Source organism: Scomber scombrus, chromosome 6 (genome assembly GCF_963691925.1).
Source record: "Scomber scombrus chromosome 6, fScoSco1.1, whole genome shotgun sequence".
Taxonomy (NCBI): domain Eukaryota; kingdom Metazoa; phylum Chordata; class Actinopteri; order Scombriformes; family Scombridae; genus Scomber; species Scomber scombrus.
In genome coordinates this window covers 2,790,673-2,805,361 of record NC_084975.1, presented here as the reverse complement: position 1 = coordinate 2,805,361, position 14,689 = coordinate 2,790,673, and the positions used below count along the sequence as shown (strand labels likewise).

Genomic DNA, 14,689 nt, shown 5'->3' with positions numbered 1-14,689 from the left:
GTGACTTCCCCTCGTTTTCCCTTTTATGCAACATGCACGGTTACGTAAAAAGATCAGAGTCGTAGACGCCGTTCATCATGCTTTAACCTTTGTTTCGTCCTCCCGGGTCAAATTGACCCCGTCTGTTTTGACTGTTCCTTATTTCCTCCCTTCCTTCCTTCCGTCTGTCCTCCTCCCTTCCTACCTTCCTCCCTTCCTTTCCACTCTCCTTTTCTACCTTCCTTCCTTCCCTCCTTCCTTCCTTTCTTTCCTTCCGTCCTTCCTTCCTTCCTTCCTTCCTTCCTTCTTTCCTTTCCTTTCCTTTCCTTTCCTCCCCTCCTCCCTACCTCCCTCCCTCCCTCCTTTTATTCCTTCCTTCCTTCCTCCCTTCCTTGTTTCCTTTCCTCATTTCCTTCCTTCCTTCCTTCCTTCCTTCCTTCCTTCCTTCCTTCCCTCCTTCCTTCCTTCCTTCCATCCTTCCTCCCTTCCTTCTTTCCTTTCCTCCTTTCCTTCCTTCCTCCCTCCTTTTCTTCCTTCCTTCATTCCATCCTTCCTTCCTTCCATCCTTCCTTCCTTCCTTCATTCCTTCTTTCCTCCCTCCCTCCTTCCTCCCTTCCTTCCTTGACTCGAGGACAACAGGAGGGTTAGATGTAGTATTACTGTTACATGTGACGGTATAAGAGTGTAAATGTGGTGAATCGTCGTCCATTTAAACCAATTTTATGTAAATAAAGAAAATGATTTTATGATTTGATGCTAACAGCTTCTCCTGCAGTGGAGTAGATTGCAGTGACAAATAAAAAGATAATTGGCAGCAGTGATTCAGATGCAGAACAGCAGGAGGAGTTAAACATCCTGAAGACAGCAGCTGAAAGGCTTCACTAGTTTACACTCATTTTGCTCATTTTGTGAGCTCATATTTGATCTAGTAAGAAATATTATGTGTGTATCCACAGCCTGATATATCTTATTCCTCTGTGCTGTAGACCTCCATTATTGTCCAAAAACGATTAAAAACACTACATTTTAACCTCTACATACGCCTAAAGACACTGAGATCATGTCCTCTTTCTTTGGGAGGAGTGTGTCAGTAACATTGAGGAGTTTATTCTATAACTTAAAGCTGCATTGAGTCGTTTTCTTCTGTATTTTTCTTATTATTTAGAAATCTCATGTGCACAGATAAAACCAACAATGAATGATTTACTAACTAGTATTATAATGTGTGCATCCAGTCAAGGAAGGAAGGGAGAAAGAAGGAAGGAAAGGAGGAAGGAAGGAAGGAAGGGAGGGAGGAAGAAGGAATGAAAGGAGGGAGGAAGGAAGGAAGGAAGGAAAGGAGGAAGGAAGGAAGGAAAGGAGGAAGGAAGGAAGGATGGAAGGAAGGAAGAAGGAAGGAAAGGAGGGAGGGAGGAAGGAAGAAGGAAGGACGAAGGAAGGAAAGGAGGGAGGAAGGAAGGAAGGGAGGAAGAAGGAATGAAAGGAGGGAGGAAGGAAGGAAGGAAGGAAAGGAGGAACGAAGGATGGAAGGGAAGAAGGAAGGGAGGAAGAAGGAAGGAAGGAAGGGAGGAAGAAGGAAGGAAGGGAGGGAGGAAGAAGGAATGAAAGGAGGGAGGAAGGAAGGAAGGAAGGAAGGAAAGGAGGAAGGAAGGAAGGATGGAAGGAAGGAAGAAGGAAGGAAAGGAGGGAGGGAGGAAGGAAGAAGGAAGGACGAAGGAAGGAAAGGAGGGAGGAAGGAAGGAAGGGAGGAAGAAGGAATGAAAGGAGGGAGGAAGGGAGGAAGGGAGGAAGAAGGAATGAAAGGAGGGAGGAAGGAAGGACAGAAGGAAGGAAGAAACGGGGATGGAGGAAGGAAAGAAGGAATGGAGGAAGGAAGAAGGAAGGAAAGGAGGGAGGAAGGAAGGAGGGAAAGGAGGAAAGAAGGGAGGAAGAAGGAAGGAAAGAAGGAATGGAGGAAGGAAGAAGGAAGGAAAGGAGGGAGGAAGGAAGGAGGGAAAGGAGGAAAGAAGGGAGGAAGAAGGAAGGAAAGAAGGGATGGAGGAAGGAAAGAAGTCAATGTCAATGAGCTGCAGCTTTAAACTTTAATAAGTCCAAATTCTCTGATTCCAGCTTCATAAATATAAATGTTTATCTAGTTTCTTTAGTTTTATGTGGCAGTAAATTAAATATCTTTGGGTTGTGGACTGTTGGTCGGGTTTTGGAAACGGCGATCCATTTTCTGACTGAACAATTAATCAAGAATATAATTGACAGGTTAATTGATGATGAAGATAATCGTTCTTCACAGTGCTTCCTACCACAATTGAAGGCGAACACTTGGTGGGTGTTTTAAAGACTGATTCCAGTGTTTAAATCCAGTAATGCATCACTTTGTAATTAGTCTCCTGGACAGATTTCTTGGCAAAAGCGCCAAAAAGAGTTAAATCCTTTTACCTACATAAATTACAGATGAGGTGCAGATATAACTTTATATAACAGAAGCACATCCAGACCTTAGCAAAAAGTAGTTTATTCAAGTGTACTACGAGTATACTTATTTTATACTAAAACTGAGGCAGTATACTTGAAGTTTACTTTTTATATACTTAACCCTCCTGTTGTCCTCGAGTTAAGGAAGGAAGGAAAGGAGTGAGGGAGGAAGGAAGAAGGAAGGAAGGGAGGAAAGGAAAGGAAAGGAGGGAGGGAAGATGGAAGGAAAGGAGGGAGGAAGGAAGGAAGGAAGGAAGGAAGGAAGGAAGGAAGGAAGGAAGGAAGGAAGGAAGGAAGGATGGAAGGAAGGAAGGAAGGAAGGAAGGAAGGAAGGATGGGAGGGAGGAAAGGAAAGGAAAGGAAAGAAGGAAGAGAGGATGGAAAGGAAGGAATGAAGGACAGAGGAAAGAAGGACGGAAGGAAGGAAGAAGGAAGGAAGGGAGGGAGGGAGGAAGAAGGAAGGAAAGGAGGAAGGAAAGGAGGGAGGAAGGGGGGAAGAAGGAAGGAAAGGAGGGAGGGAGAAAGGAAAAGAGGAAGGAAGGAAAGAAGGAATGAAGGAAGGTAGCAGGGAGGGAGGAAAGAAGGAACTCCCTCCTTTCCTTCCTTCTTCCTCCCTTGACTCGAGGACAACAAGAGGGTTAATAAAATGAACTTCAAGTATACTTCTTTTTGCTAAGGTGATCTACGCTGCATCACACAACGAGCTGCATCCTCCTGAAACACCCTGAACTCTGGAGGTCAGAGGTCAAGACTTCTGCTTTTTATTTCATCTCCTGAGTAAAGAGCTGCTTTCTGCTGAGGGGATCAGTCAGCTCGATCGGGGGCCGCAGTATTAGCTTTTTTCCCCACTCGCTCTCTGCCAATGCAGCACTTAGTGAAGACACTCCACTACAGAGAGGGAAAGAATCTCCCGTTGTTGATAAGAGTATTTAGTAATGCATTATACGACCCACACACAGACCACGGAGCAGCTCTGTTGAACCCAGCAGGACTGCCAGCCTGGGCATTTTTTTAAGTGCTGAGTATCGACATTCTGAATGGATTAAAGCAGCCTGAATGTGAAATATTAATGTCTTTTTCAAACAGTGGAGAGAAAAGAGTCCGGGGGCCAGAGCTCTTAGGGCGCTGCTTTCTTAATGTGGCAGACGTCTCATGAAGTGGTCCCATTCCTCCATGTTTTATTCAACACTCAGTGATACACACAAGCCTGCTGCTGATATCACTTCACACACGGCTGTCGTCAGGTATAAAACCATGTGGGGAGTTTTTTTTTTTTTTTTTTTTTTTTTTTACTTCATTTCATGCTTTTGTTTCAGTGGATGGATACACTAAGGTACACTGAGAACACTCTGGAGCAGGGATGTCAAACATGAGGGCCCGTGGGCCAGATACGACCCGCCGAGGGGTCCAATCCAGCCCCCCAAGGGAGGAAGGAAAGGAATGAGGGAAGGAAAGAAGGAGGGAGGAAGGAAGGAAAGAAGGAAGGAAGGAAGAAAGGGGGATGGAGGAAGGAAAGGAGGAAAGAGAGAAGGAGGGAGAGAGGAAGGACAGACAGAAGGAAGGAGGAAGGGAGGAAAGAAGGAACAGTCAAACAGACGGGGTCAATTTGACCCGGGAGGACGACACAGAGGTTAAAACTGTTGAATTTAGCTATGAAGCTTGTGTGCTTTAATGAGATTTTATCCATCGTCCATAATACACAAACCCACAGGTGCCTGCAGGCGTGAGAGCGAGTTCCCCTTGAAAACCCTTCAAGCTAAATAAAGCACCAATGCATTTTAGTATTTTACTTCAGGATAAAAACAAAGATGTGTCCTCGATGTCTTGGCAGTTACAAACATGTCACCTTACTAAAGTGTTACTCCTGTCTCTTGATTACATTAACAAAAAAAAGCCAAATTTAACCTTTGTGTCGTCCTCGAGTCAAGGAAAGAAGGAAAGATTGAAGGATGGAAGGGAGGAAGAAGGAAGGAAAGGAGGAAGGAAGGGAGGATGTAAGGAAAGAAGGAAGGAAGGAAAGAAAGATGGAAGGATGAAGGAAGGAAGGAAAGATGGAAAGGAGGAAGGAAGGAAGGAAAGGAGGAAGGATGGAAGGGAGGAAGGAAAGGAGGAAGGAAGACGGAAGGAAGGAAATATGCTTCCCTTCCATCCTTTGTTCCTCCTTTCCTTCCTTCCACCCTTCCTTCCTTCCTCCTTTCCTTCCTTCCTTCCTCCCTCCCATCCTTCCTTCTTCCTCCCTTCCTTCCTTCCTTCCTTCCTCCTTTCCTTCCTTCTTTCTCCCCTCCTTCCTTGACTCGAGGACAACAGGAGGGTTAATTAACCATTACAATAGTAGGTGTTTCTCAAACTGCTTTAAATGTTTCTTTTTGCAGTCAAACAGGGAGTCAGTACGTGCAGTGACTATATAAGAATAAAAAGTATGTTTTTCTACTATTTGCTACCTGTTCTCCCCCCTTGGTACTGAAGATAAACCAAATAAATAAACAACAGCTCATACATTTATCGATTATCGAACATTAGCCTACATACAACATGAACATAATATGCTTCAAACCTGAGTCTAGACTTTGGCTCTTCATGCTTCATGCAGTTTGTCTGTAATTAACAGCAGTGTCTGCGGCTCTGATGTAAGTGACCTTTACTTCTGTATAGATTCCTTGTTAATAACTCTCTCCTCCCTGCAGACAGGCAGTGTAATGATCATCAGATCCTCTCTCAGATTTATCAGTGGCTCAGTTATTATCCGTTACGCTCACCTGAAATTCCTCCTTTGACTTCAGACAGCCTTCAACCTCTCGACCGACACACTGACTTCCCACCAGCTTCCACATCTGCTGCTCTAACCCGTCATCTCTAACTTTCAACCTTCCCCGTGGGAAAGAGAAAACTTGATTTCTCCTTTTTTTTTTAAAATCAGCACAGGGAGAAAAGAAAACATGAAATGAGCTCATGTGCTTTTTCTACCTTTGGAGGACATGTCATGCCGCAGATCTCTACTTCAATCCAATTTATTTCTAAAGCGCTCTCCAAGCTGCTCCAGACAAGATTTTGATGTAAAAATCCCTCCGTTTTATCTCGCCTGAGTCACAGTGAAGAGTGTATGTACAAACTGAGACTCTGCGGATTCTCTGTTTGGTCCAAATTAGTTTCTGCTGTCAGTGGGGAGGCTGGTGGGAAATGAGACTGTCCTCGCTAGAAATATAGAAGAAAAAAAACCTGAAAACGACTCGTGTTTATGGATATCGGACAAAGAGCTCTGGTGGTAGTGTGACATGGTTCATATCTGTCATGAGCAAAGTAGCGCGATGTTACAGTTCCTCAATATCTTTTGGGAAAGACGTTTGGGTGAATGAGACTGTCCTCCCAAGATTAATGGTAACAGCAAATGCCCCAAAACGATGCATGTTTTAGTTTAACCCTCCTGTGTCCTCGAGTCAAGGAAGGAAAGGAGGAAGGAAAGGAGGAAGAAGGAAGGACAGGAGGGAGGAAGGGAGGGAGGAAGAAGGAAGGAAGGGAGGGAGGGAGAGGAGGGAGGGAGGGAGGGAGGGAGAAGGAAGGAAGAAGGAAGGAAAGGAGGAAGGAAGGAAGGAAGGGAGGAAAGAAGGAAGGAAGGAAGGAAAGTAGGAGGGAGGAAGGAAGGAAGGAGGGAAAGAAGGACAGGAAAGAAGGAAGGGGGAAGGAAGGGGGAAGGTAGGGGGAGGAAAGAAAGAGAGAAGGAGGTAGGGAGGAAAGAAGGACAGAAAGAAGGATGAAAAGGGGATGGAGGAAGGAAAGAAGGAAGGGAGGAAAGAGAGAGGAAGTAAAGAAAGAGAGAAGGAGGGAGGGAGGAAGGAAAGAAGGAACAGTCAAGACAGACGGGGTCAATTTGACCGGGAGTACGACACGAAGGCTAATTTAAAAAAACGACTTATCTAATGAATACTACAGACATCCACAAAGTTTTAGGAGTATTATGGAAATGGAATATATTGAAAGAGAGACTCGTTCACACTAAGCTCTAATGATTTTATTATATAACTCTTTTTTTTAAATGCAGTACGTGTTCGGTAATTGTGATGAGCTCAGGTGTTACCTTGTAATTTGTTTGTTGATGTCACTAATTATAGATTAGTACCAGGTGTGAGGTGTTCAGATATAAGGTTTTTATCTGCTGCATGTTTTTTAACTCGCCTTGAGAAAAGCCCACGAGGGTCAAAACGCTGTCTGGATTAACAATCACTGATGCTTAGTGTGCGATTTTCTTCCCTTCAATTTACCGTATTGGCCATAGACTGTATATAAGAAATGGACGTAACATCCGTGACGTCACCCATTGGTTTGTGGACTGCTGCTCGGAGACCAATAGTATCGGATCTGGGCAGCGCCATCTTGAACATTTCAGGTGCATGCTGGGAAAAATAAAAACAGGGATTCTACTTATATGGGCATCAGGAGGAGCATGAGGTGCCCTCCTGAACCTGTGAACCATTCAACCTGTCAATCACCACGTAGCCACGCCCTAATGCATACCCTGCTTTATCGTCACATATAAAATCAGGGAGGCCAAAATGTCCCAAATGAACATCATACTGCATTGAAGAAGGCTTTAAACTAGCGATTGAGACCATAAACACATTTTGAAAACGTTTACTGAGGTTAGAAATCAAGTGAGAAGTTGGTGAATTCTCCATTGACTTGTATAGAGACGGAAGTCCTTTTGACACCAAAACGGTCGCCCCATGGTGGCCTTTTGATAGAATGCAGTTTTAAGTTACTTCCGCGTTGGCCTCATTTCAGTGGACTGGAACTCCCCGCCTGGTATTGGCTCAAATATAAGAGCAAGATTTGTGGTAAAATGAAACACATTTTTACAGTCGTCCTGTTGGGAAAGTTTCCCTGAGATACTATTAATCCAAGGAGAAGAGAGAGTTCTCATCCTTGAAGCACTTTTCTCTCGTAAAAGTCAAATGCTTCCATTAAAACAGAACGTAAATCTCACATTTATGTATCTTGTCTATCAGTCACTCTCTCTCTCTTCCTGTGAAGCTCTGAGGAAACAGTCAAAATGATTTTTTTTGGCACACTTTAACATGTTTCAGACTGTCTCTTTGAGCTTCTCATCGTCTGTGGCAGCAGTTATTCTTGCCTCGTTGACAGATGATTTGGACTTCTGTTCCTTTCTGCAGTGACGACATCTAAAGACGCTTTCAACTTGTTTTCACTCGTTATGAATTTATTTCCTCTGCAGCAGAAAAACAGAAGCTTCACAGTAAACTGATCTAACCAAACACCTTCAGCACAGACTGGAAGAAACTCAGTAGCATAGCAACATTAAGGCTTTAAACTACCCATAATGCAACACTCTCTGTAGGAGCCGCAGCATGGATGTATTATAACAGCTGATAGGGCAACGCTGATCCTTATTAGCCAATTTTCCCCAGTGGTCACTCACGGTATTGCAGCTATTAAAAAAAATCCCTAAAACTTTCCTCAAGCTGAGGAGCCTTCCTTCTTTACTTCCTTCCATCTTTCCTTCCTTCCTGTCTTCTTTTCCTTCTTTCTTTCCTTCCTGTCTTCTTTTCCTTCCTTCTTTCCTTCCTGTCTTCTTTTCCTTCCTTCTTTCCTTCCTTCCTGTCTTCTTTTCCTTCCTTCTTTCCTTCCTTTCTTCTGTCCTTCCTTCCTGTCTTCTTTTCCTTCCTTCTGTCATTCCATCTTTCCTTCCTTCTGTCCTTTCTTCCTGTCTTCTTTTCCTTCATTCCATCTTTCCTTCCTTCCTTCAGGTCTTCTTTTCCTTCTTTCTTTCCTTGCTTCCTGTCTTATTTTCCTTCCTTCTTTCCTTCCTTTCTTCTGTCCTTCCTTCTTGTCTTCTTTTCCTTCCTTCTTTCATTCCATCTTTCCTTCCTTCCTTCTGCGCTTTCTTCCTGTCTTCTTTTCCTTCATTCCATCTTTCCTTCCTTCCTTCCTTCCTTCAGGTCTTCTTTTCCTTCCTTCTTTCCTTCCTTCTTTCTTTCCTTCCTTTCTTCTGTCCTTCCTTCCTGTCTTCTTTTCCTTCTTCTGTACTTCCTTCTTTCCTTCCTTCCTTCTGTCCTTCCTTCCTGTCTTATTTTCCTTCCTTCCTTCCCTCCATCTTTCCTTCCTGTTTTCCTTCTTTCCCCCATTCCTTCCTTCTTTCATTCCTTCCTTCCTTCCTTCCTTCCTTCCTTCCTTCCTTCCTTCCTTCCTTCCTTCCCTCCATCTTTTTAATAATCCAGCCCACATGAGATCATATAGTTCTGTATGTGGCTCTTTAATGAAGACTAGTTTGACCCTCCTGGTTTAAAGTGTTAACTGAATGTGACAATATAGACTCGATAGATCAATAGAATTACATGAGAACATTTAGGATCAATACTCAGATCGGCATCGTCATTAGCTCAAGTTTACTGCAGAAAGATGAGACATGGAGAACAGTTTGTCCCCTCTGGATCTGTCTCTGCTTTTAATTGATTTCACTGGGTTTTATTACCAAAGTGAAAAGAGACAAATATCCCCAAAAACATCAACTCAGACCATATTTCTACATGAAATCCCTCCTTCTCTCCTTCTCTCCATCCAACCATTGATTTACTATTAGACCACCAGTCTCATGTCGGGTCTGTAGCCTCCTCCTCCTCTTCCTCCTCCCTCCCACACACACACACACACACACACACACCGATCCTCGTTAGCATTTCCAGCATTAGAATTCACACTTACCCTCCATTCCCACGAGTCACACGTCTCCTTTTAATCAGCAGCCCGTCTACCGCTAATTATCCTGCACGCACACACTCTTACAGTACACACACACACACACACACACACACACACACACACAGGCAGGTTAACGCTGTGACCTCTGTCTGTAGGTATATGATGGTACATGTGTAAAGCCGCGGTCACCTGTGTGTTTTGGGTCACAGCAGATGGGTTTTTATATCAGCTGTTTTTTAGACTGTGTGGATGATTGAGGGCAAAGGAGACATATCATGCTTTTTATGATTTGCTGTGACTTGCTGACCCCGTCTGTTTTGACTGTTCCTTCTTTCCTCCCTTCCCTCCTTCTGTCTGTCCTTCCTCCCTCCTTCTTTCTCTCTTTCTTTCCTTCATTTCTCTTTCCTCCCTCCTTCTTTCCTTCCTCCATCCCCCTTTCTTCCTTCCTTCTGTCCTTCCTTCCTCCCTACCTCCCTCCCTCCTTCCCTCCTTCCTCCCTTCCTTCTTTCCTCTGTCCTTCTTTCCTTCCTTCGTCCTTTCCTCTTTTCCTTCCTCCCTCCCTCCTACCTTCCTTCTTTCCTCCGTCCTTCCTTTCCTTCCTCCCTTCCTCCCTTCCTTCTTTCCTCTGTCCTTCTTTCCTTCCTTCCTCCCTTCCTCTTTTCCTTTCTCCCTCCTACCTTCCTTCCTTCTTTCCTCCGTCCTTCCTTTCCTCTCCTCCCCTCCCTTCCTTCCTCCCTCCTTCTTTCCCTCCATCCTTCATCCCTCCTTTCCTTCCTTCTTCCTTCCTCCTTCCTCCATACCTTTCCTTCTTTCTTCCCTCTTTTCCTTCCTTCTTCCTCCCTTCCTCCCTCCTTCCCTTCCTTCTTCCTCCCTTCCATCCCTCCTTCCTTCCTCCCTCCTTTCCTTCCTTCTTCCTCCCTTCCTTCCTTCCTTGACTCGAGGACAACAGGAGGGTTAAATCACACAAAGATATTCTACTAGAGCCCCAGAATATAAATATAGAACTGAATATTTCCTCTTGAGCCAATATTTACCGCGGGATAATCACTTATAAATAATATAAATAAGATGGCAGCTACATCTACTGTCTGATAAACTGACTCATGGTGGCGGACTCTGTATTTTTCTTCTAGTAAACAAATCAAATAAAACATAATTATGTTGCATTAATAATTTGAGACTTGGCTGGCTCTCAGCTTCAAGCCCATTTGTTCCTACTCAAGAAGTAAATCTATAAAAAATATGTTGTTTCTTTTTTTTTTGTAATTTCCAAAAACAGTCACTGTAGTTTTTAGCAAATGTTACTCAAACTGGATGAAACAGGAGCTAAGATAGATAAGGAGTTTCTAACTGGAAATCATACAAAGATATTCCAGTAGAGCCCCAGGATATAAATATAGAGCTGGAGATGTGCAGAATATTTCCTCTTTAAGTAGAAGGCCACCTGATGCACCATGACAGTGTCTTTTTTTAACGTTATATTTTTAAATTCTGAACATCAGCAGTAAGATTAAGGCTGCATAGGTTTTTTTAAATAAACTATGATTAAAGTAAAGAATCTTAATTTGGACACCTGAATGATTTAAGTGTTTGTCATTTCACTAGTTTTAAGTAACTTTAGTGATTTTTTTTTTTTTTTTCATGCATTTAAAAATAAATAAATCATGTCTAATTAGCAGTTTGAGGCTACCAGCTCTTGCAATCTTTGTTGTGTCCAGTTACCATGGTTACAGGTCAGCATTCTAACAGGTTACCGTAGTAACAGGTTAGTGTTAACCATGCAGAGAAGATCAATCAAAACCAAATTAGAGGTGAAAATGAAGTCATAAGGATTTCTTCTTTAACCTTTGTGTCGTCCTCCCGGGTCAAATTGACCCCGTCTGTTTTGACTGTTCCTTCTTTCCTCCCTTCCTTCCTTCGCTCTTTCTTTCCTTCCTTTCTCTTTCCTCCTTTCCTTCTTTAATTCCTCCATCCCCCTTTCTTCCTTCCCTCTTTCCTTCCTTTCTCCCTCCCTCCTTCTTTCCTCCCTCATTCCTTCTCTCTGTCTTTCCTCCCCCTACCTTTCTCCCTTCCTTCTTTCCTCTGTCCTTCTTTCCTTACTTCCTCTTTTCCTTTCTCCCTCCCTCCCTCCTTCTTTCTTCCGTCCTTCCTTACTTCCTTTCCTTCCTCCCTCTTTCTTTCCTTTCCTCCCTTCTTTCCTTCCTTCCTTCCTTCCTTCCTCCCTTCCTTCCTTCCTGCCTGCCTCCCTCCCTTCCTTCCTTCCTCACTCCCTTCCTTCCTTGACTCGAGGACAACAGGAGGGTTAAATCACATTCGTCTATAATGTTAAATAGTTTCACTGTCTGAGTTTATCTTACTATATTATTGTGATAAGTATTAAGTGAATATCTGGAGGAAGATTTAAGGTGGTAGACTGTCATCATCAATCCTTTAACTGACTCTTATTAAACAGCCAACTGATCGTAATGTTACATTAATAATATTACATCAGCTTATTGCGTAATTCTCAGAGGACTGCCGATGAATGAAGTCCATAAATCAGTTCTGACAGAGACTAAACATGAGTGAATAAAGATGTTTCTTATTAACAGCAGAGCAGCAGGTCAAAGAGCTAAATCTACTTGTGAATAAGAGATATTATTGGTCTTTATTCTATTTAATCAGGAGTCACAGTGTTTAATTCAACCAGACTCCACATGAAAACACTCATCAGTTAATCCCTCTATTCATCCATCTTTTAATATCTTCTTTTAGTTTTTACGAGTTAATGAAACATGTAAACATTTAATTATAGCTCTCTTAATTTGATTTACTTTTTGTCTCGTTTGTCTCGACCTCAACGTCTCTTATTTTCCTGCGTTAGTCGTAAACTAATGAGAGATGCAGAATCATCAAATATAAACGTATTTCTGCAGGTTACTGATCTGATATTTTCAGCTGGGGATTAATTTACCTTCAGCACTCTCGTGCATATTCCTGTCTGCAGGTCTGTGTGTGTGTGTGTGTGTGTGTGTGTGTGTGTGTGTGTGTGTGTGTGTGTGTGTGTGTGTGTGTGTGTGTGTGTGTGTGTGTGTGTGTGTGTGTGTGTGTGTGTGTGTGTGTGTGTGTGCACTCCTCACACTGATATTTCCATGGATAAATAAAGAGATAGAAACAAACATTAACCCTCATGTTTTCCTCGAGTCAAGGAAGGAAAGGAGGAAGGAAGGGAAGAAGGAGGAAGGAAAGGAGGGAGGGAGGAAGGGAAGAAGGAAGGAAGGAAAGGAGGAAGGAAGGAAGTAAAGGAGGGAGGAAGAGAGGGAGGAAAGGAAAGGAAAGGAAGGAAGGACGGAGGAAAGAAGGAAGATAGGAGGGAGGGAGGGAGGAAAGGAGGGAGGGAGGGAGGGAGAAAGGAAAAGAGCAAGGAAGGAAAGAAGGACAGAGGAAAGAAGGAAGGGGGAAGGTAGAGGGGAGGAAGGAGGGAAGGAAAGAATGAAGGGGAGGAGGGAAAGGAAGGAAAGAAGGAGGGAGGGAGGAAGGAAGGAAGAAAAGGGGATGGAGGAAGGAAAGAAGGAAGGGTGGAAAGAGAGGAAGGGTTAGGGATTAATTTACCTTCAGCACTCTTGTGCATATTCCTGTCTGCAGGTTGGTGTGTGTGTGTGTGTGTGTGTGTGTGTGTGTGTGTGTGTGTGTGTGTGTGTGTGTGTGTGTGTGTGTGTGTGTGTGTGAGTGTGTGTGTGTGTGTGTGTGTGTGTGTGTGTGTGTGTGTGTGTGTGATCAAGACATGAGGTTCAGCCATGAGGCACCATTGACGTGGTTTTAATCGGGGGGGGGGGGGGGGGGTTTAGCAACAGTGAAGCTCAGTGGCACAGTAGAAGAAGAAGAAACATCACAGATAATTATTAGTAGTTGATGAATTCATTTTTGGTTTTTTAATGAGATTTGTCCATCAGAAGAAAAATATAGAGTTTCATCATATTTGTCCGTCTCCTTCTTTCATCTACTGTCAGTAAAGATAAAACACTGCTGCAGCCACTTCAAAACACATATGAGTTGGTCTGATGTTAATTCTCATAATTTGATATATATATTTAATACGTTAACAATGGACACTGGATGCACGATAAGTTACTGCAGCAGTTCTTCATGCAAAGTTTCACTGATGTCATCTTTCAGAAAACAGGAAGCAGTAACTTGAGTCAACTCTACATTTCATTATAAAGGTGAAATCTGTGTTTTTAAAGCAAAATCAGGATTAGAAGTAGTTAAAAAATCAGATTAATGCTCTCAAAATCAGATTAACCCTCCTGTTGTCCTCAGGTCAAGGAAGGAAGGGAGGAAAGAAGGAAGGAAGGAAGGAAGGAAAGGAGTAAGGAAGAAGGACGTAAGGAGAGAATGAAGGGAGGAAAGGAAAGGAGGGAGGAAGGTAGGAGGGAGGGAGGAAAGAAGGACAGAGGAAAGAAGGAAGGGAGGAAGGTAGGGGGGAGGAAAGAAAGAGAGAAGGAAGGAGGGAGGGAGGACAGACGGAAGGAGGGAAGGGAGGAAGGAAAGGAAAAAAGGAAGGAAGGAAAGAAGGAGGGAGGGAGGAAGTATGGACAGAAGGAAGGAAGAAAGGGGGATGGAGGAAGGAAGGAGGGAGGGAGGAAGGAAAAAAGGAAAGAGGGAGGGAGGCAGGACAGAAGGAAGGAAGAAAGGGGGATGGAGGAAGGAAGGAAGGGAGGAAAGAAGGAACAGTTAAAACAGACAGGGTCAATTTGACCCGGGAGGACGACACGAATGTTAATCTCAGAATAGCCCAAAAGAAAAAAAGTTTGGCTCAAATCAAATGTGAATGATTTAAAATAGACTCAAGAAAAAGTTCATTAGTATTGATTAGTTGTGGGTAAGTTGTTGAGTTTTACCTCATTCTGGCCATATTTCATGATGTCTACAGTATATTCTGATCTATAATCTTATTAAAAGTATGAACTCTTGATTATTGTGCAGACTGCAGAGAGATCTGAAGGATTAGTTCCAGAGATGTAAAATCATCCGTAAACACTCCCACCAACCAGAGATGGAAGAGAACATACATCATGATTTATGTGACAAATGACTTTCTATCACTATTCATCACAGAATGTATTTGTTTCTCCTCTGGAGCGTCTGACGGGACACGAGAGGGGATTATAATGTTTGGAAACACAACAACACTCGGACATGTTGACATGAGTCTTCAGGACAGTGAGACTAGTCCTGGTTGTTTTATAGAGAGGTTTGGTCTCTCTTACAGTCATGGCTGCCATTTAGGTCACTTATATTATTTATCATTAATATCTACACATATAGAAGAAGGTTTTAAGTTGAGTACAGATGTTTTCTAGACTGAATGTGATGAAATTTGACGTTTTCAGGCCAAGAATAAAGAAATAACTCACATAGAAACAATTTATTTTCTGTAATATTGTGACATTTTTACATTTGTTTTAACCCATTTTTCTGCCTCTCCTTGCATTTTATGTTATTTGTTCTTTGTAGCTTTCTGTGTAATTTTTAGATCGTCCAAACTAAA

The 14,689-nt window shown here is 43.0% G+C and overlaps 1 protein-coding gene across 2 annotated transcripts in view; it reads left to right on the top strand.

Moving 5' to 3' along the window:
- The window catches only part of immp2l (inner mitochondrial membrane peptidase subunit 2), a 241,545-nt gene that overhangs the window by 194,393 nt on the left and 32,463 nt on the right, over nucleotides 1-14,689 (top strand). The gene's annotated exons all lie outside the window — the stretch shown is intronic.